Consider the following 20,583-nt stretch of genomic DNA (forward strand, 5'->3'; position numbering starts at 1 on the left):
AGATATGTCTAAAAGATGAAGAAATAATCAATCTACTTGTGGTTGCCTCTGCCAGGGAAGGTAAGAAGTTTAAGCAACAGCAATACTACACATTTGTAAAAGAGTTCAGTAGAAAAGCCACTAACAAAGGTTATCAAGCTAAAGATACCCTATTTTTTTATGACTTTGAGAAGGATTTGAATAATGGAAATGGCACAGGAAAACATTAAGTCCAGAAGCAGCTCTTTATTGTGCTAAAGTCAGATCAATAGAGTCAACCAAAAACTGTCCTGGCTGAATATCTCAAATTAGCTACAGACCGAGGAAAATCCAGGAATCAGATAAAGATTCTTATGATCAAGTGTGTCATAGAAAAAAATAAAATAAAAACAAACAAAAACGAAAACTTGCAGGCATCAGTGAATGAGGCCCACTACACACAGCTTTCCCAGCAGGAAACAACAGTCTTCATGAACTCCTGTGATGCACCTCTGCTGTCTAATAGGGTGTGAGCATATTGCAATATTTTACATCAGTGTCATAAGAAACAAGATATTTAAATACACAAAAGACTGTGAAAAAAATGTTTCAGTGTTTACACTAGTTATATAAACATTAAGAAAGTCATAGGAAGGCTGTTTAGATACTAAAGGCATTTTTGAGACAGTACCCTGAAATTAATGGGAAGTTTCATTTCTGCTTTTTATTTTTCAAATTTCTTGTCAAAAATAACTGTAATTGATATCTTGTTTGACACTTTTGGTGGGACACTAAAGCATATCTCAATCCACTATATTAGGTTCTCAGAAGCATAAGAAATTAGGCATATAAATCTATAAAAACAAAAAGCCACCAAGATTAATCATTTATTTTTCTAAACAAACTGTAAGAAAGCACATTCAAAATTTTATATAGATGTCTTAATCAACATGGCAAGACTTGGCAATACCTGAAAACCTTTACTACACTGTACCACAGCCAATATCTTTCTTGTCTCCTAAAATACATAGCTTTCACAAATCTACTCTAAGTAGCTTTAGAGAGGCATCTCCACCTGGGAAAGTAGCACACATTATTTAACCAAGAGCAAATCTGGAATCTGCCAGGGCAAATTACTGTACTAGGGATCCCCCAAATTAACAAACCAGTAAACTTTACATTATATAAAAGGACTAATCAAAAATCAGTCTGGAGAAAAAAATACTGAACTAGTTCACCAGAACTATATGAACATGCCACGTTAACAAAAATTGCAGAAAAAGGATTTATATTTAATCTCTTCCAAATATTAACTGATGTCAACCAGACATAAAAAGTTAGATAAAAGCATATCTTAATGACAGATTAAACTCAAAATTTTGAGCTAAAATACCATTCAGAAGCAATAGTTTCCTGAAATACTGGGTGTAAGTTAATTTTAACAATTCATTATAAACATGCAGACATTCAGTTGAACTACCTTCAAAAAATAAAACAAGTTTCTCAAGTAAAAATATAGAAAACACCAGAATTACGACTTCAGATAAACTAGAGAGAGACTCTCATCTGCAAAATTAAGTTCTATCATCCTCCTTACCTGAACAAGATGACGACATGATCCTATGTTGTATCACTACCCACCAGTCCCCCACTTTTTGCAAAGGCTGTCACTAGTTCCTAAACAATTCACTTTTCTACAGCCGACAGGTCTCATCTACCATAAGAATTCCTTTACAGTTATTATAACCAATGACAAAAGCATAGAAAGATCAAGTCAGATTACATGTGACTGTATTCATCAAATATTATTTCATCAAAAGACAACCAAAAATGCAAAAATTATTTATCAATACTCAGAATTATTTCTGTTATACATTCAGACTTTCAGCAATTACATGCCACATGCATTTCAGACTAATAATTTTGTGCTCCCTCTGTCTTCATAGCTCATTTATCCTTTCCCAGTTCTATTGATTTCCATCCTGCACCCAACGCAAGGTGAAGCACACTACACATCCTCAGATTCTCTCTGTATCTGTATAGACAATATAGACATTGTTCTCTCACCATTCTTGTTGACAAAGAATCTGTACTATCATTACTTCTGCATGACACCACCACATGCTGCACAGGAAAACCAAAAAAGCATTTGAAATCATGCTGAACTCCATACATTTTATATTTATGGCTAGCCCCTCAAGAGACCACCATCTCTTTGCTGTAGGTTGTCTGACTGAACCCCTCATAAGAGATACCCTCCACTGTAACCAGGTGGAGGAGAGGGATAAAAGGGCTTTCTCACATTCATTCAAAAGATCCTGCTGTCACTGAAAGAACAAAAAAATTACATCAGAAGAAACTATCAGCGGCGTGCTAAGAGGCAGCATCCCTGCTCCCTAGGGAGTACACAAAGCACATTCACATCTGCCGAGTTTGAAGATGAATGTTGTCACAGGGTGACATGTAAGGTGTCATATTACCCTGATTGCCATCCATCTTTACAGTCTGGTAAGGCAAACACAACAGGCAGTATTGATACCAAGTCGAGCATGGCCTCACTGAAGTTCAGAAACAACAGAAGTTGAAGAGAGAATGTCTAGCAGTCTGCCCCAAGATCCAGAGCACTGAATAGGTCTAAAGGCATCTGCAGTGAAGAAAAACCTCAAGGAGAATAACTTTTAATGCCAGCCATGTCCTAAACAGTGGGCCATCTCAGGAGAAAGGTGTAATTTGTACTGTCCTAACTGCTATAATTTGACAAAACCCTGAGTAATGGTCAGATCAAAAAGTAGGATCTTGTATTGTTAAGAGTCACAAATTGTGAAACAGACTTATTAAATAAAACAGAAATGTGAAGAAAGGTATCCAGGAGTTTGTAAATTGTGAGCAAGTCTTTCCAAACCTTTTCAGAAGCTAAAAAAAAAAAACACCCATAGGAAAAGGAAGTGCAGAGACTATCTAAGCATACCAAGGTATGGCACAAGCAGCACAAAGATGCCCAAGTGAAACAAAAGCATGAGTTGGAGAAACAAAATAATGACTATATTAAAATATAAGAAAAAAGGGAAAGAACATTCTTCTGAATTCAAACAAGAGAGAGAGCATCAGCACACCACAGATCCTCAAATGGCAAAAATTTCATCTTAAATACACAAAAATCTAACATATGAATATACATACTGATTATCAAACAGAGAAAGTTGCTTAGTAAACACCCAAAAAGAGCCAAGATATTAGCTAAGTCTAGCATATCAGAACCCTGTATATATTTTTCAAGTATATTCCTTATTTTAGCATCATAAATAGAGGCAGGGAGCTAAAGATAGACAAAGGCTCCAGGCAATTTTAATGAAAGCTCACATTTTTGAAACAGGTCATTTGCTTCTTGGTCAACAGAAACCTCACTATGGACAAAGAGCTTAAAGGAGAAATTTACTGTAATTGAATACACTGATAATTTAATGAATTCACTTAAGAAAATGTAAGTTTTATGAACCAGTCAGTGAACAGCATGTTAGATAAATACTCACTTTAATATTTATTAGATACATGTACACAAACACCCCCTTAAAAAAAAAACAAAAACACACAGCTTGAAAAATGTATTTGTACCCATATAAATCAGATTTATCATTAAAACATGATTATAACACTGCGTAAGTTGTAACCAAATTATGGTGAAATTTAACATAAGTAATTTAATAAACTAAATATGGATATTGGGAGGCTGCTGGAACAGAATTATTGTAGTTATTTTATGAAAAAAGTCTTTGAAAGAGTGATGCTATGAAGAGAAGATTCTGACACAAGCAAGCCAGGATTAGCTTCCATAAGATACGCACAGCAATATTCCACAAGCTTCTAAAAACAGCCTTTACCTTGTAGAATTAATAATGTCATGGTGGCATTCATTGCTATTAACTGTCTCACAAAAGATGCTCTCTAATATTCCAGAAAACTATAATGATATTCACTTTACCACTATAAAGTTATGAAGCAAACATAGTGAAACCACACTCCTAAGAAGCATTTACATTCAGAATTAACACTGCTGTCATAAAGCAATTGCACAGTACCAACTTCACCAAATTCTATAATGACCAATACTTAAAGTGTTTCATTTTATTTTGAAAGAATTATACCTGAAAATAAACTATATAAGTTATGCTTTATTAATATCTAATATTGAAGGAACTAAGTAAAACGGTTGATTCACTGGAAACTATGCTTTGCTACAGAAGTCACCACATGTCTTAGGAAGGAACTATTGATTGGCAAATACAAATAAAGTGGCAAAAACTTCAGAAAAGGGTCATCTGAAGACTTTCTTAAGTAGCATCTTATACTAGAAAAAAAACCAAAAACATCCCCAGATATACATCTTGTGATTTGAAGACCTGAAGTCAAAAGTCTTCCAGAACAGTTACTGGACTCCTTTTATTTTAAGGTTGCTTTCCTCCCTTTATTACCTCCTTAGAAAAAGTAGCATGGAAAAGAAGCAGGGGAGAAAACAAGAGGAAAAATAATCATTTGATGGAGCTAGTATATCAAGTGAGCATTTGGAAAAAAAAATTCAGAATTCATTGCAGCTGATTTAACAGATACTCGGAAAATCATCGTCTTGAAATGATGCATTATAAGCTGCATTATATGAATTTACATACACATTATATGACAAATGGCCCAGTAACATCACCTATCTCTAAGGCTGCCAGATACTTCCTTACAGAAGATTTATTTTTCTGTTTAAGTTGCCAAAGGCTTTCCAGGATGAGCCAATCTGTGCCAGGTGTCCATCTCAAAGCTGAACTACTTCAATGATTTTATTTTATGCGACACATTCTTTTTTTCCCCCTTTCCAAACAAAGCTATGGAAAGATATATTATTTGGCCCAATTATAGAAGGTAATCTTTTCTTCTAAAAGTTTGATCACCTGCATGCTTTAAGGAAATCCACGTCTTCCTGAGAGACAGTAAAATGCATATCCTGACACACAACTGATGCTTTTATCAAGCTCACTGTAACTTTGTTGTTATTCAGTTTATTTTCCTATGTTATAGTTGAGTCACTGACACATTCTGTCTGTACTGACTACGTTCCAGCCCAGGGCTTCTGGGAGGTAGGCAGCTGCAGCTGTAGTCTCACAGGATACATCATATTGGAAGGGACCTCAGGAGGTCTTCAGTCCAACCTCCTGCTCAAAGCAAGGTCAGCTATGAGGTCAGACCAGATTGCTGAGGGCTTTACCCAGTCAGGTCTTGAAAACCTCTAAGATGGAGATGGTACAACCTGTCTGGGCAACCTGTTCCACAGCCTGACTATCCTCATGGGGAAAAAGTTTTTCCTTATATCAGTCTGAACCTTCTTTGTTTCAGTTCATGACCACTGTCTCTTGTCCTCCCACCATGCACCTCAATAAGAAGCCTGGCTCCATCTTCTCAATGACCTCCTCATAAGTACTAGCAGGTGGCTGTTAGGTGTGTTGTCCCATCTCCCCCACACACACCCTCCCGAAGCCTTCTCTTCTCCAGTTTAACAAGCCCAGCTACCTGTTTCATCAAGTTTATCTCTTGATATGCCTGCTTGTCTTCCTGAGTGTCAAGATGGACCACTGGCACCTAAACTGTTTCTCAGTGACATCCTGCTGGGCCCAGCATGCGTGGAGGGGTAAGCTATCCAGTTGAACAAAAGTCTGGAAAAGAGGGGGGACACCACTAGGATTAGTATGGAGAAAGAGCTGCAATGTGGCAAAAGCCGATACTGAGGCAGTATCTGATTTGGGGATGCTGAACAAGTCTGAAATGGGTGAGAAGACTGGTAGGGAAGGAGACCAAATTCAGATAAGACACCAGCTCAGCAGGAAGACTGGAAGGAAGTACGATACTAAAGTTAGATAACAAGTTCTGAAGATAGAACAGGAGCCAGTGGAAATGCAGAAGGTAGAGAAGGCAGATCCTAGCCGTGATAGTGGACTGGATGTCGAGCTGATGACAGTGGACAGAAGCCTGAGACCCACAAACAGGAGTAAGAATAACTGGACAGGATTCAAACAGTAAAAGAACACCAGGAGAAGCAATTTATTAGCTAGAATCTCCTTGTACAGCAGTCCTGGATTTCAAACAAGCAGCTCTAAGGCATGAAACAAACATGTGAAGAACAGGATTGTGATAAAAATTTGAGAATGGGGAAGAGAAAGATTGAGACAGAAAGACATTTAAGCAGATATCACAGAAAGGATAAGCGGAAAAATCAATATGCACCAGCACATGCTCATTCCCTTAAACAGAACCCAAGATTCCAGAGTTTCACCACTACTCTGTTACCTTTAAGCAGCCAGAAAAGCCATTCTCAGAACCTATCATCTGAACCACTGAAGAATAACAAATTACTAATATCACACTGTCAGCTCAAGTGGCAGAAGTCTGTATGGCAATTTAAAATTTTCAACCTTCCTAAAAACTTACATGGTATAGCACAGTCCCATATGACAGAGGGTTCCCTCTCCTCCACCAGGGAGGTTGCTCTTTTAATCTAGCAAGTTGAAAAATTTGTTTCTGTTCAAAGAATCTTAATTTTTCACAGATGAGTACCAAAAACCTAATCCTAGGGTTAAAAACAACAAAAAAAAAGATTATTTGATCATGTTGTGTGTTTCAGTCATGATTCAGTCCTAAATACACAATAATATACTATCTTTTGAAAGGCCATAAGGTTCAGTACACAAGTCTTGCTGTATGAAGAAAAGAGCTATGTTTAAAAAAAGCTTATAAATAACAACACTGTTATGTGAGGACCTTGCCATATGTGTTGCAAACATTGGGAAGTGTGCAGGGATTACAGGAAAAGAAATAGAATTAATATTGTCCTGGAAGATTAGATTTTCTTCCTGTTCCTTGCAAGCAAATCATCTAAAGAAAACAAAAAAAGCCTTTTAATAGGTGATCCATTCTTCATCAGAATATTGTATCTTTGGGTTAACTTTGCAGCAGATCTAGGTATTCATACCTAGAGTCTAAATCAATAAAAACCATACTACAAATAAAGCAGTAAGGTCTTTCTTAGCATAGGCATCCATGGATTCCTGTTAAGGGATCCACAAAACGGTAATGAAGACAAGCCAGGTTACTGTTACTAGGTTATATAGGGAGACAGAGCTTTATGACAAAACATTTAAGAGCATGCAAATCATAAAAACTCTGATAGTTTATTTTGAAAACTTCTGTCATAAAGGCCTCAAATTGGATATTAAAGATGAAGGGACACACCACACATCTCCAGAGAGTTCTGTGAAAATATTACTAGTGAAAGAATCACAGAATCACAGAATGGTTGAGGTTGGAAGGGACCTCTGGAGATCATCTAGTCCAACCCCCCTGCTCAAGCAGGGTCACCTAGAGCACATTGCACAGGATCGCATCCAGGTGGGTTTTGAATATCTCCAGAGAAGATGCAAACACTGGAGACCAAACATAATGAAATGGAGAAAAAGGAAATTAACAGGGTGCAGTGGGAACAGCATGTAGTAAATAGCAAGTGAGGCCACACATTATTTGATAGCAAGAAAAAAATTCAATATCGCTCATTAAGTGAGCACAATCTATGCCATTCTATGCTAAATACTGAACAAACATTGCATGGAAAGGTGTAACATTTAACCATAAATTGACAGGTCAAGTTACAATTTTACAAGCATCCCTAATCCTGACATTTCATGAGGTATGAGAGTTCGATTTTGCACCTTCAAAGTTCTTTGAAGATAGTTTTTGTTACATAATAGCAAAACACATGATTTACCTAAAATACATCTACATCACTTTGCTTGCAGGTTATGTTCATATGATTGCATTAATATGCATCTTTTATACATAGCATGCATGCATCAGCTACATTTGTTTTTCTTATTGTATTAGAAGCATATTCTATGACCAAACAGCAAGCTTTTGAATGAGTCTAGAAAAAAAATTAAGTCACATTTTGCTTTGACACTAGCTCCCCCTCCAGACCAGTCTAACATCATAGTATATACTTCTTATTTTAAACTCTGACTATGCAACAAGATTTAAATACTCGAGTACAAATCTTGTTTATTGCTTGAAATTTCAATGAACAGACTGATCAGATAATGTAGACACAAAATTATTTTTATTATCTTTTACTATACATAAATACCAAGACTATGAAAACCATTCAGTTTAAAACAGAACTGACACATAAGGTAGTAATTGTACACAACTACAGAGAACTGATCAAAAATGTAATTTTTCAGGTGAATCTTATGAGTTGTCTGCAATATTTATCACATTTAAAATTCCATTATATAAACAAGCCTCTGTGTTTGCAGTCCCAATATAAGGTGACTGCAATATATGTGGTTTATGTGTAGGGATGGAATATGTGGTTTAGTACTACCTTTGCTAATTCACTTAATGTATACATTTGTTCTCAAGCAAGCACAGCTAACATTTTATTCTTGTTCTAATATTAATATCTTTTCAGTTGCCCGGTTAACGTAATCTGGCAAGATTCTAAGCAAACCAAGACACATGAGTAAAAGGAAAAGAAAGTTACAACTTCCAAGCGGGCCCTCTATACTTCCCAGTTATCAAATATCTTGGCAGCTACATCACTTAAAGAGTGAATTTGCATGATTCAACATTCCAGATTGTGGTTCTTACTCTCCCCTCATTATTGAGCTGCTTGCTCAGAAAATATGAATAATTGATTACACTTTCAACTCTGAAAGAAGATTGTTTCATTACATGTTGTTGGGAAAATATGCAAACTTTGCAATATGCAACTTTACCAGTTTTAGATATATCTATGTACACACATATATGTGTGTGTGTGTATACATGTAAACATATAAATACATATATATGTATATATATAAAAAATCTCCAGATGAAACCATAAAGAGTATCAGTACAAGTCTGGTAGTACACATACCTGAAATAACCAGAGAAAAAGATGTTACCGGAAATATACCAAAATGTAGTCACCAATTTTTAACTTCTAATAACTAGTTTTCTTAATAATGGAAAGAATTGTCACAAAACCTTCTGTGAGACCATCCCAAGCACCAGCAAGGACTATGTTGGCCATTCATTTGCTTTTGAAGTTTCTAAAGTTTTTAACAATTTACAGTGGAGAATGACTTAGAAAAAAAAAACAACTGAGTAATATTGTAAAATCCAAAAACCTTTTCATGCCCAAACACTCTTTCTGAAGTACTCCATTAGCTTTCAGTTGATGCCTAGAAACTAAGACAATAAAATACTATTTCAGGGGAAAGGGAGTATGTGTATATATGTGTGTGTATATATACATATGCATATGCACACACTCATATGTCGACACGTATATGTATATACACAATATACACACACAAAAGCTAAGTGCTAATATAAGATATAGTGCAGACTGGAAGTGAAGACTTTGTTCTTAAACACATTACCATTTTCCACACGCAGGTACACATGGCAAGTTGACCACATCAGAATATGCATCGTGCAGACAAGGACAGTTGCTGCCTCGAAGAACTTAGTCTTTCGACAAGCAGTTTGTCACCCAGTCAGCATGTGTGCCCATATGCTTTTTGGTACAGCCTGGACCACGGCATGATATGACAAACACCACTGAATAAGAACATGAAGTGTGAAGATGCTTAGTCTAATAAGCAATGATCAACTTGCTCACCACTTGCGCCCTTTCCTCTAGCCTACTGGCCTGCTCTCCAGCCGTGAGCTTCTGCAAGCAGATGGTCGCAGCCTGCTCTTTAGAGAACATCTCGAGCGCGGGGCGCACACACACACACGCGGGAGACCCACGCGTACGCTGAGCAGAAACTTGGCTAGAGAAAAACCGCTCATATCCTATCAGCAGCAGAAGCCAACCCCAAAGCCGAGATGTGCCGAAAAAAGCGGCGGCTGCTCGCCCCGGCACGAGCGAGCCCTCCCGAGCGCTGCCGGAGCGAGAGGTCCGCCCGCAGCCGCCGCGCCCGCGCGCCGCCCGGGCCCGCGGAGCTGCCGCGACGCGGCAAGCTGGAGGCCTCCGGGCGCCCTGCGGCCGCCGCCCCCGGGACGGAGGCAGCCGCGCTCCCCGCCGCCGCCGCGCCGGATGCCGGGCTCGCACCTCCCTCCCTCCCGCCCGCCCGGCCCCGCCGCCGCCGGTGATGCCCCGCCGCCCGCAAGCGCCAGCCGCCCCTTCCCCGCGGGCCGGGCCCCGCCAGCGCCCCTCGGGCGGGGGCAGCCGCGGGGCCGCGGCGCACGGCGGGGTCCCCGCTCCCCGCCCCCCACTGGCGGCGGCGGCGGCGGTTGCCGAGCAGCGCCGGAGCCGCGGCGGCGGCGCCAGGCCCGGCGGAGGGATGGGGAGCGCCAGCGAAGCCGCCCGCTCGCGCCTCGGCACCCGCTTCCCCGCCGCCGCGGCTCGCGCTCAGTCCCCGCATCCCCTTACCGAGTGCCGGCGCCGCTGCCGGGGCCCGCGCTGCCGCTGCCGAGGTGCCGGGCGCGGGGGCGCCGGGGAGAGCGGAGGGGCGGCGAGGGGAGGGGGGAGCGGGGCGGCGAGGAGAGGGGAGGGGAGAGGGGCGCCGGGGTGCGGAGACGGAAGCAGGAACCCGCCGCCGCTTAACGGCGCCGCCGGCTGCCCGGGAGTCGGGGCGCGAGGCGCCGACAGCGCGCGCCGAGGGGAGGGCGGGGAGCGCGGCGAGGCGCCGGCGCTGACAGCGGGGAGCGGCGTCCGCCGGGCAGCGCGCGGCGGCGGCGACCGGCGGCGCCAGCGGCGGCGCGCGCGCCCCCGCGAGCGCACTAGGAAGAGGTCCGCAGCGGGCGCGCGCCTGCCGGGGCACGGCAGCCTATGGGAGCGCGAATCGGGCCCTTGATGCCGGTGGAGCGCTCTCGTCACGGAGCGCTGGACCGGGCACTGCGCATGCGCCCCGCGGACCCCGCCACCACCACCCCGCCCTGCTCCCCCGCGCAACGGCCGGGGCAGAGCTGCTACCCGGGCGGCCCTGAGGGAGGGTGGGACAGCATCCGCGGCCCCGGCCCCGGCCCCGGCTCACAGCGGCCGCCCGTGCGGGGAGCCCGCCCGCCCGCCGCCCCTCTCTCCCTCACTGCGGGCGCGGGACTGGCGACCGTTGGGCACGGCCCGCGCGGCGGGGGCACGGCCGTTAGCCCCAGCGGCGGCGCGCGCGGGGCGGCAGCGCAACCGCCGCTGCGGTGCCTCTTCCCGCGAGGGGAGCTCTGCGGCAGCGGGGCAGGCGGAAGGGGACTCGGGGAGCCCTTTCTCTCTGCTGTTTAGGCCCTTCCCGTACAGACCCGTTAGGGTCGCCGTCAGCTCGCAGAAGAGATGCTGTGTCCAGAGACGGGGTCGGCTGCAGCCTCCCCTTGCCAATCAATGCACCCTAAAAATAACGAGAAGCCCCCGGGCAGCATCCTGAACCTCCCCGACCGCTGCTATGTGCAACAGGCAGATCCCAGCCTGCAGTGTTACTGTATTTTGCCCAAGAAAGAGGCTTGGCAGGGTTTGTTTGATTATTTTAATATAATCCCTACAAAAGACAGTAATGATCCTCAAGATTTTATGATAAGAGAGTGGAAGAAATGCTCCGAGTCTGCGGGGCGCGAGCAGGACTTGATGGAGGCCTGCTCTCTTCAAGCGCCTTCCAAAGAGGCCCAGGACAATTTCCGAGCAAGCCCCTGACTAGTCCAACTGCGACTTTGTGCACGTGGCTTGCTCTGCTTCTGTGGTTCGTCAAAACCCTCCCTGAAAATGCACATAAAGACAGGTGAATTAAACTACAACTCAGGCAGATGCAGAATTTCAGGGCATTTAGTATAATTTAGTAGTTAGTAAGCATTCACATGTGAAAAATGTGTTTCAAAAGGGTTTGTAATGTGCACTGGAAACCTTTTCATGTTCTTGGTGGAGATGAAATGGCTGGGATAGGAAGGTCCGTGTGAAGTGGGAATTGCAGTAGGACTATTGTTTCAGTGTTCTAGAACGCTGTATATTTTGTGAAAGCCAGAGCTGGCAGGGATGCATTTTTTAATAACTGTATCACACTGCTCCCGCCTTAGCACCCCTCCTATTCTTAGAAGAGCTTCCCTGCATATCAGTGCTCTATTGTGTGTTTGTTCATACTTATTTTCTCCAGCTTGTTCCACATGAGCCTTCATTTTTCTTCCAAAACCAGTAAACATTCACAAATGTGCTTATAAGGTCTATGAAAGTATGTCCTGTTTTCCCCTTTTGACTTCATATGTTATGGGTCAGTTGCCTGATAATATGGGGTTTGGGTCACAGCTGCTGCAACAATTGTCTGGGGGATGAAGAGAAGAATTAAAAAATTCTGTGCCCATAGCAACCTTCTGGAGAAGTCTGGAAATGCAAAATGATAAAAATATCTGTTTTCCCCTAGGTTTCAATTCCTAACTGATGGTACCAGAGATCAGCTTAGAAACTGAAATAGTCAGTAGATTGCCAATGGCTGTCAAGTGTTGAGTTGCTGCTGCTAGCCCCTGTCACTGTTAGTTATTGTTATGATTACAAACAATTATACTGCAGTAATGCCTACAAACTCAAGTCAAGGATTTGGATTCCCAAACCCATTGTGTTAGATACAATGTTTATACAGGTATAAGAACAAAACAATTGTTGCTTCAAAAGAGCTTAGAGAGGTTTTCCATCTTTGATGCAAATTCATCAGTGAGCTACTAGGGATGCATAGAAGAAAACCAAGACAATCTGAACTATCATTAGTAACCTTAAACTTGCTATCCAACCATCCCTTAGTGGAAGAAAAAAAAAAAATCAGTGTCACAAATCAAAACCATTTGAAAGCCTAAATATCTGCAGAAAGGCCAAAAGTGCATACAGTGCAGGTAAGGGAAGGAAGTTACATCAAGACGATCCAGAAACAGGCACAACTCTCCAAAGGACACATTTAACTGCAGGTGGCCTTCACCTTGGAGTGTCTCACCTAAACTAAGATTCTGAAAGAAAAAAAAAATTGTCCAGGGAGGCATCTGAAAGCTGAAGAGCTTCTGATAGCTCTTCCCTGTCTAGTGGCAAAATACTGTTTTATACACCTAAATAAATGTGGCCACTAAACCACAAAATATTAGGGTACATTTAGCATGAGCACTTCTGAGATACAGTGTCCTCAAACTGACAGAAAGTCAGGGCTAAAATAAACAGGCTATTTCATTAATATGCCTGTGGTGATTTCAGTTGTGCTTACTATGGTGTGAAATGAAATGTATTTCAAATGATTGCTTAATGCAATAATGATACTACTGCTGGTTTATCTGCCTTCGAGTCCATGATATTCTGTGCTATAGACATATTATCTTAAACCAAAGAAAACCATAAAGTATTGACCCTGTATTCACTGGAAATACTGGTGGATGAGATGCGGTCAATCTGCACATAACTTGTGCAGTTAAGAATTACTTTTATTTGTATTCTAGGTCTAACCATGCTATAGCAACTACTGCTAAAAGCCTCATTTTTATTTTGAGGTGGTGGAATTGGTGACCTGGGTAGTGCTAAGCTATGAAAGAAAGAAAAGTAAATGAGTAGTGAGAGAGATGAAAAGCCAGTGAGGGAAGTGCTCTCACAGAGACACTTGTTTACCATTTTACAAATGCTAAATGCAGCAGGTATGTAAATTTGGAAGAATTTCCCAAACCAAATGAAAAGACCAATACCTAAATTATTTTCATCACAAAATGCTCATTAAGTGTAGAATCCCACTTGTGACTCCAACAACAACTCCTTCATAGGGTGACCTAGAGTCACAGCCTTAGTTTGTGGATGCTCAGATACCCTTGTTTGTCTCCGTAGTCATGCTTTCAGCACAGTCTTCTTCCTCATTAAGTTAATTGAAGCTATTGGTGACTGGCATATTTAGAAAATTCAAGGTCTAGAGTTTCTCAAGTTCTGAGGACTGCATAGCCCTCAGAAACGAGGAACACACATTTCTAAAGACTCTATTTTAAGTGACTTGTCTGATGTCAGTCAGTATCATAATCACAAAATCTTGCCACAGTTTCATTTACTATGCAATCCTTCCTTATTAACATCTACCCTGTGCACTGAACAGAAACTTTATGTGAAATTTTAATAAGAATTAAATGACATTCTCCCCTTAAGAGAATGTCAGTAATGGTTGTATCTGTGATTTTTAAATCCACAGCAAAAACTTCAATTACTTGAACTAAGGGGATTTCCAGTAACATTGACAGGCTTTTATTTCTGCACAGACTTGGTGGAACAGTATGCTCTTTGCCCAATTTGCTAAATAGCAATGAAATTTTTTCAGTGTTGAGAATCCCTAACTGTATCCATGTCCTGGACAAAGCTGGTGATTAGGGAACTGGTTGTACAGATAAGCTAAATACACACACAGAATTTAGCACATTTACCCTTTTGATAGTAAGGATGGTCCAAATAAATGAGATGGGTCAACTGTAGGACAGAGCTGTAGTGTTTTCCCACATCTGCCAGAATCATGCACAATGATCAATTTTTTAAACTGGACAGAGATATCAAAATGGAAGACTGAAGTATAAACTTCTCTCTGCAAATCAGGCGTCATCCACTAGACAATAATATCGTTCCTATGGCTAATGAAGGTGTTGATACATGAAAGTGAGCAAGAGCTGGCTAAGCCACCTCAGTGGAACCACAGGAAGGACATCAGCAATACAAATTAAACCTATTAGCAAATTCAGGAACAATCTGTAATAAAATCTGCTGTGCATGTGCAAGTCAGGGTTTTTATATATTATAGAATCTATTCTAATCAAGGGAGATGTTTATGGGGGTCTCACATGCTGAGCCTGCCCTCATGCAAAAAATTCAAATAGTTTAGTTAAAGTTCCTGACTGCATAGGCCTAAATCCAGAATATTAATTTCAGATCAAAGATGTAGGTGAAATTTAGGCAAAGGTGAGATCATAAATAGCTAACCATATATGTTTGTGAAGTCTGAAAGCACTTAAGTTTTATTCACTTATGTTCCCTGTGCATTCCCAGAAGTGTTTCAGTCTTTTCTAACTCATGCCTAATCCACACTGAGTGCCACAGACAGAGGAAGTTACAGCACACACACGTGGGTTCTCCAGGCAACATCAAGACTGTGACTAGTTTTATTACAGGATCAGTGGAAACATGTGCCATCTAATAAAAAAGTGCCAGAGATGTAGGAGACTTGTCTTCAGTTCTCTCCCCTGCCATATACTGTGTATTGACTACAAATTATTGCAACATCCAAATCTCTTTAGGTAGCTAGCTGTGATCATCTCAAAAGTTTTCTTTAACCTCTAAATAAAAAACAATGGCTTCCTTAATGTTGTTAATATTTCTCCATTTCCCTTGTACCCCCCCCAAATCTTTAGCCCAATAGGGAAACTAAACAGTTACTAGTTCAGGAAAAGTTTAAGTAGCTGAGAATGGAAATTCACACTAGAACATGGGCTACTTTATCATGCTTACAGTTAGGAAACAGATTATGTTAAAGATTTCTGCGGTTTTAAGATGGGTGCACATAGCCCCAGTTGTCCAATATACATTTTCTGGTGCTTAATCTCACAACCCTAGTAAGTTGCCTTTAACTGACACAGGCTCAAAATCTCTTAGAGTCAAGGCAATAGGTCTTTCCATCTGGCAAGAAGGCAGTAGCACTTCTACAGAGCAGGTGGAATCTCAGCAGGGCAACTGTAGTTTCACTCTGATAAGACATCCTGCCACCTGTCTCAGAAGTTACTCCGTGTGGTAACTTCAGTGCAAACGATATGTAAAGATGTTTTAACTTTGCTCCCAAAACACATGGAAACATACTAGAGTCCACATTTTACCCTCCCAGGATACAAAATTCTACTTTGGGGAACTGTTTCTTTCTCTATGCAATGTTAGTTGTCTCCAGTTCTTCACTAGCTCTGGCCTTTAGTGTCACAAAGGAGTCCTAATGAATACTACCAACTACTATAAAAATACCTCATTTCTTAAAATCTAATCTCTTTGAGTTGTATGATGACCTCAAAATCTTGCATTTAAAAATCAAGTTAAGTTTTTAGCTATCATAGTAGTAGAAGTAAGCTTGAAAGGAAGAACTTTATAAGCACAAAAGCTAAAAGGCATTTTAAAATGTGCTTCCAGAATGATTTGGGGGATTTACTAAGCATCAAGTTTTTTAGTTTGGGTGTTTGTTTGGGGGGGTTTTGTTGTTACCTTAGGATTTCTGAACACTTTTTATTTACTACAGTATAACTGTACCTTGCAAATACTTCACAAAGATGTCCAGTTCTACAGATGACACCAGAGTTAAACCATGCACTCATCTGAATTCCTCCATATGCAGCTTGGAAGTGCAGACTGGCTTACTGCGTACCAGCTACTCTATACAGATCTATTGCAGCCCACTGTAAAATAGTAGAACTCAAGTGTTACCAAAAAACCACAAAACTAGAACAAGAGAGGGTTACAAGCCTTCTTTTCTGCGCTGGCTACAATAAAGAACACAGTTTCTAGCATAATTTATCCAAGCCTTGTTTTCTCATGTAAAGTAGGAATAAGGCAGGGGCAAAAACAGACTTCCAGCTCTAGATTCAAGGTAGTTTAGGAAATCCATGTAGAAATTACATTTGAAAAAATGGAATGGGAGGCAGGGGGAAGTGGTGTTACACATCTATCCATCCTAAATAAAGACTGTATGTATTGAAAGAGGAGGAGGAACTGAGCAAGAATATACAGAGATCTAAATCAGTTTATTTATCAGTTCATTCAGAAGTCAACTTGTTATACATACCCAGACATTGTATCAGTCAGGTAAACCATATGCTTTTATCTGGAGAAATGCTACCAGAACATAAAAATTAAAGAAAACCTGTTACTAAGGTTAAAGGAAATTCAAGCCACAATCAGCAGAGAAATTACAGAAACTATCAATGTTAAAAGCAACTTTTAAAAAAATGTTTAAGAATATTGACAAATGTTATTATAAAACTGGATTTTTTAATTCTAAAGAATGCTTTAAAGAGTCCATCAGATAGTTCTCTTTTAGCCCTCAGAATTTTTCCTGCTGCTTCCACAGATTTATAACCTGACCTTGCACTTGTTGAACATAATTTCAAGTAATGGCAAAAAACATTCATTAGTAATGTTATAAAAAGCATTTTAAAACGTTTTAACTAAGAGTCACATCTATGTCCATCAAAGAATTCAGCAAAACCATTTATTTATTTTCCAGGTACACATTTGGAAATGCCACCAGGTACAGCCAGTCACTGTAAGAGTAGTACAAGCTAATGGTTCCTCCTCTGTGGAAAAACAAAAAACTTTTTTTGAATTACTGAGGAGTATTGCTGTTACAAGATATAAGCTAGCAGCACTTCAACATAACATACAGAAGTGCCTGAAGCTGCAGAGCAACTCAACAAACTTTTGAGTCCCATTTATAAAAGCACTTTCAGTTTCCAGCTTAAAGCAGGTGAAACCATAACAAATATTGCACAAGGAATGTTTATCTGTATCCAAAGCTTTTGAATAAAGTGTTTATAAAAATCAGTGTAAACTTATTCTTTCTTGACACTTCCACTTTTACAATGCCTCACTTTGAATTCTGACTGGTTTTGATGTGACATATAATTTTGCTTCTTACTATACATAGGTTTTATAGCAAGCAGAGACTTAAAGGTCAAAAGGAGAGAAGTGCAAATACTATTAAAATGAGCTGGGCAGGTCATGTAATCAAAAAAATCACATTGTGTATGCTCAATAAACATCAGAGATATCTGCAGTTAGGTGGAAGTTATTGCTGTATAGTGATATCTTTGCTGAGTGAATGAAGCAGGGGACAGCTTCACTACCACAGCAGCAGCTTCTGTGCCTCAGCAAAACAGACATGATCAGTTCATAATATTGGAAAGACAGTACAATACTGTAAATACAAAGGCAAAAGAAGCTTCTCTATATATATTTGCAGAATCCAGCTACAATAATAGAGCTATGTAAACATAATCATTTGCCCCTGTAGATGAGTAATTAAACACAAATTATCCAAAATGTGTGTTTTGGATCATCCAAAATTATGCATAATAAAGGTGCTTCAAGATTAAAATTCAACAATACAACCTGCATTACAAGCAGGGCTGGCAACAGTGTATACACTGCCTCTGCATCTGCCCAACGCTTCCCATTTTAAGAACCTACTTCAGTTGCTTTTAACAGAAATACTAGGTTTCATTAACTACTAACCATTTCAACTGGCATTTTCAAAGCTCCATCCCTTTCTTTGAAGTGTCTTAAGTTTTGGAGCAAGAATTTCAAATTTGTCAGGATTACTCTGGTGAAGAGAAAGTGCCTTTAGCTTTTCCTCTAAAAATTTTCTTGTATTTAGCCAAGCTATTTTTATGAAGAGTAAGGGGAATATGTAATTTTTAAAATCAGATTTTTCACGTACTCAGAAGTATCATATAAATAAATTATGCTTTTCAGCAATGCTTTTGATGCATTGAATGCAACTGAATTTCCCAGAGTTGTCAACTATATTGCATACGATCTACTCCATATTTGAGTAGGACCTCATCTGAAACTGAATTTCTGGGCTGGGTGTGTAAGGAGTATAAAAGAAGGAAGTCTTCCCTCTCATGTTTTTGATACTTGCCCTACATCTCTTACTTCCGGAGAAGTTTACACATCCTTACAGACAAACTCATTATTTTTCCAGTCTAAAAGACTAGGAGAGGCAGCAGTTCTAGAGTTGATTAGTAATTACAAACATCTAAATATGTAAATAAGGTATTCTTAAGATGTGAATTGCTACAATATTTTAAAGTTTTCCTTGTTTAGCTTTATTTTGTAATAACTGATTGCAAGACACCCAAAAGAGTTCTAGTGTCTACATTATTTGCAGAGTACATTAAGGCTGTATTAATTTTCTCTTCTAGACACTATTTCCCTCTACAAGATAGTGGTGATGTGTTTGCTCATCATCAACACATTTTTACAAGAAAATTTGCTAGCAGCTCCTGCTTTTGTCAACAGAGGAAAGGGGAAAGTGAAATTTATTTTTGAATGCTTAGCTATGCAATCATGTTTTTCTATGTAGTTTGTGTTTTGTATATATCCACAGGCAAATAAACAAAGCTCTTGGATAGTCAGTATTTTTGTAAATCAGGTCACCCTTTTTCTTTAAAAAAAAATCTTGGGTCTAAGATTTGGGTTTCTTGCTAACTTCCAGTAATTTATTCCAGATTGATGGTTTGGCTTTGCATGAGACTGGACATTATAATTCCTACTTGTGAATTTGCTTCCTGACTCAGACTGAGTTCTCCACCCTAAGAAATTCTGGTAAATATATTTATCATTTCTTTTAGGATTCTCAGTATTGGAACTTTACCACTCACATTATCAGATAATTTCCAGGTATCCATGCCTATTGGACAAGAAAACCTTATCGAAGAGCGTCATCTGTGTAAGCACAGGGGTGTGGTGACTCCATTAGCTTTCCAAACAATGGATTTCCTGTGAAGGTAAACTTACACTCAAGAACAGCCTGGTCTATTTTACAACCTGAAACAGAAACATGGGACACTTTATCTGTGGCTTATAGGGAAAAAGTTATCACCTATCCAAACAATGCCCCCAGCTGTCCTCTTTCCCAGCATTGTCTTTGCAAATGATTTATGCACATACTTTCAAAGGATGATCAGCTAATAAAAGGTTTGCCAGTGAAAGACTGTCTGTAGCACCGGCCCAGTATGTCATATGAACCTCTGTTGAGTTCTGCACACAAATACTTTTATCACAATCAGACAAGACAAACACATTTAATCCAGTTAAACTTTCATTAAGCTCAATTATTTTATTTTGCTTTTGACTAATTTCTGTGCAGTTATTATTACATCAGTAGCTACAGTTGAAATAGTTCTTAAATTTCCCACAGGCAATTCATTATTATTACATCTACCAGTATTTGGCACAATGGAAGCACAGCAAATAAGCAAGCAAAATCAATTTATCAGTACCGTTTACTTATCAGCCCATCCTAGAATCACACATCCCACATGTAACCTGAATGACCAGTTTTTCCTTCCATTACCAAGTACATTAAGAAAACAGATCTACCTCCCAGCAAGAACCAGATAAACCAGGTAATGTATCCTACCTGGAAATTAAAGTTATATGCAGGGCCTTCAGCTGAATTTCATTCCTGTTTCTAGCAATAGCAGCACAAAGCAAAAAACATGTTTTTAAAAAAAAAAAACACAAGTAATAAGCATAACAGTATATCCTAAAATAAATAACCTCCCCACAATCATAAGGCATCTGTCAGAAAAGAAACACAGCCTTCACTTCTAGCAGCAGGAACTAGAGCAGGCCCTTCTCCTGCAATGAGGAGCCAGCTCAGCAGCTGATCTTTCTATCAGCTGTACCCTGGCTTAAGGAGAGCACCTGATCTCTTTCTCCTCCTCCAAGAAGCAAAGGGGAATTCCCAGCACTAATACATTGCCAGGTAATTGAGGTAAAACATCCACCTGCAACTCTGGCAATGGGTCTTGCTACCCTGATAGATGTATCCAGAACCTTCTTTCTTAGTTATTAAACTCCATTATCCCTGGAAA

General features: G+C 40.3%; 1 protein-coding gene across 2 annotated transcripts in view; it reads right to left on the minus strand.

Moving 5' to 3' along the window:
• The window catches only part of FUT8 (fucosyltransferase 8), a 124,136-nt gene extending 113,593 nt beyond the window's left edge, over nt 1-10,543 (minus strand). For both annotated transcript variants that reach the window (XM_067296331.1, XM_067296330.1), the window contains exon 1: nt 10,412-10,543. The gene's annotated coding sequence lies outside the window, so the exon portion shown is untranslated. The remainder of the gene's footprint in view (nt 1-10,411) is intronic.
• Between the last annotated feature and the right edge of the window lie 10,040 nt (nt 10,544-20,583).

The sequence above is a fragment of the Apteryx mantelli genome, chromosome 4 (genome assembly GCF_036417845.1).
Source record: "Apteryx mantelli isolate bAptMan1 chromosome 4, bAptMan1.hap1, whole genome shotgun sequence".
Classification (NCBI taxonomy): Eukaryota; Metazoa; Chordata; class Aves; order Apterygiformes; family Apterygidae; genus Apteryx; species Apteryx mantelli.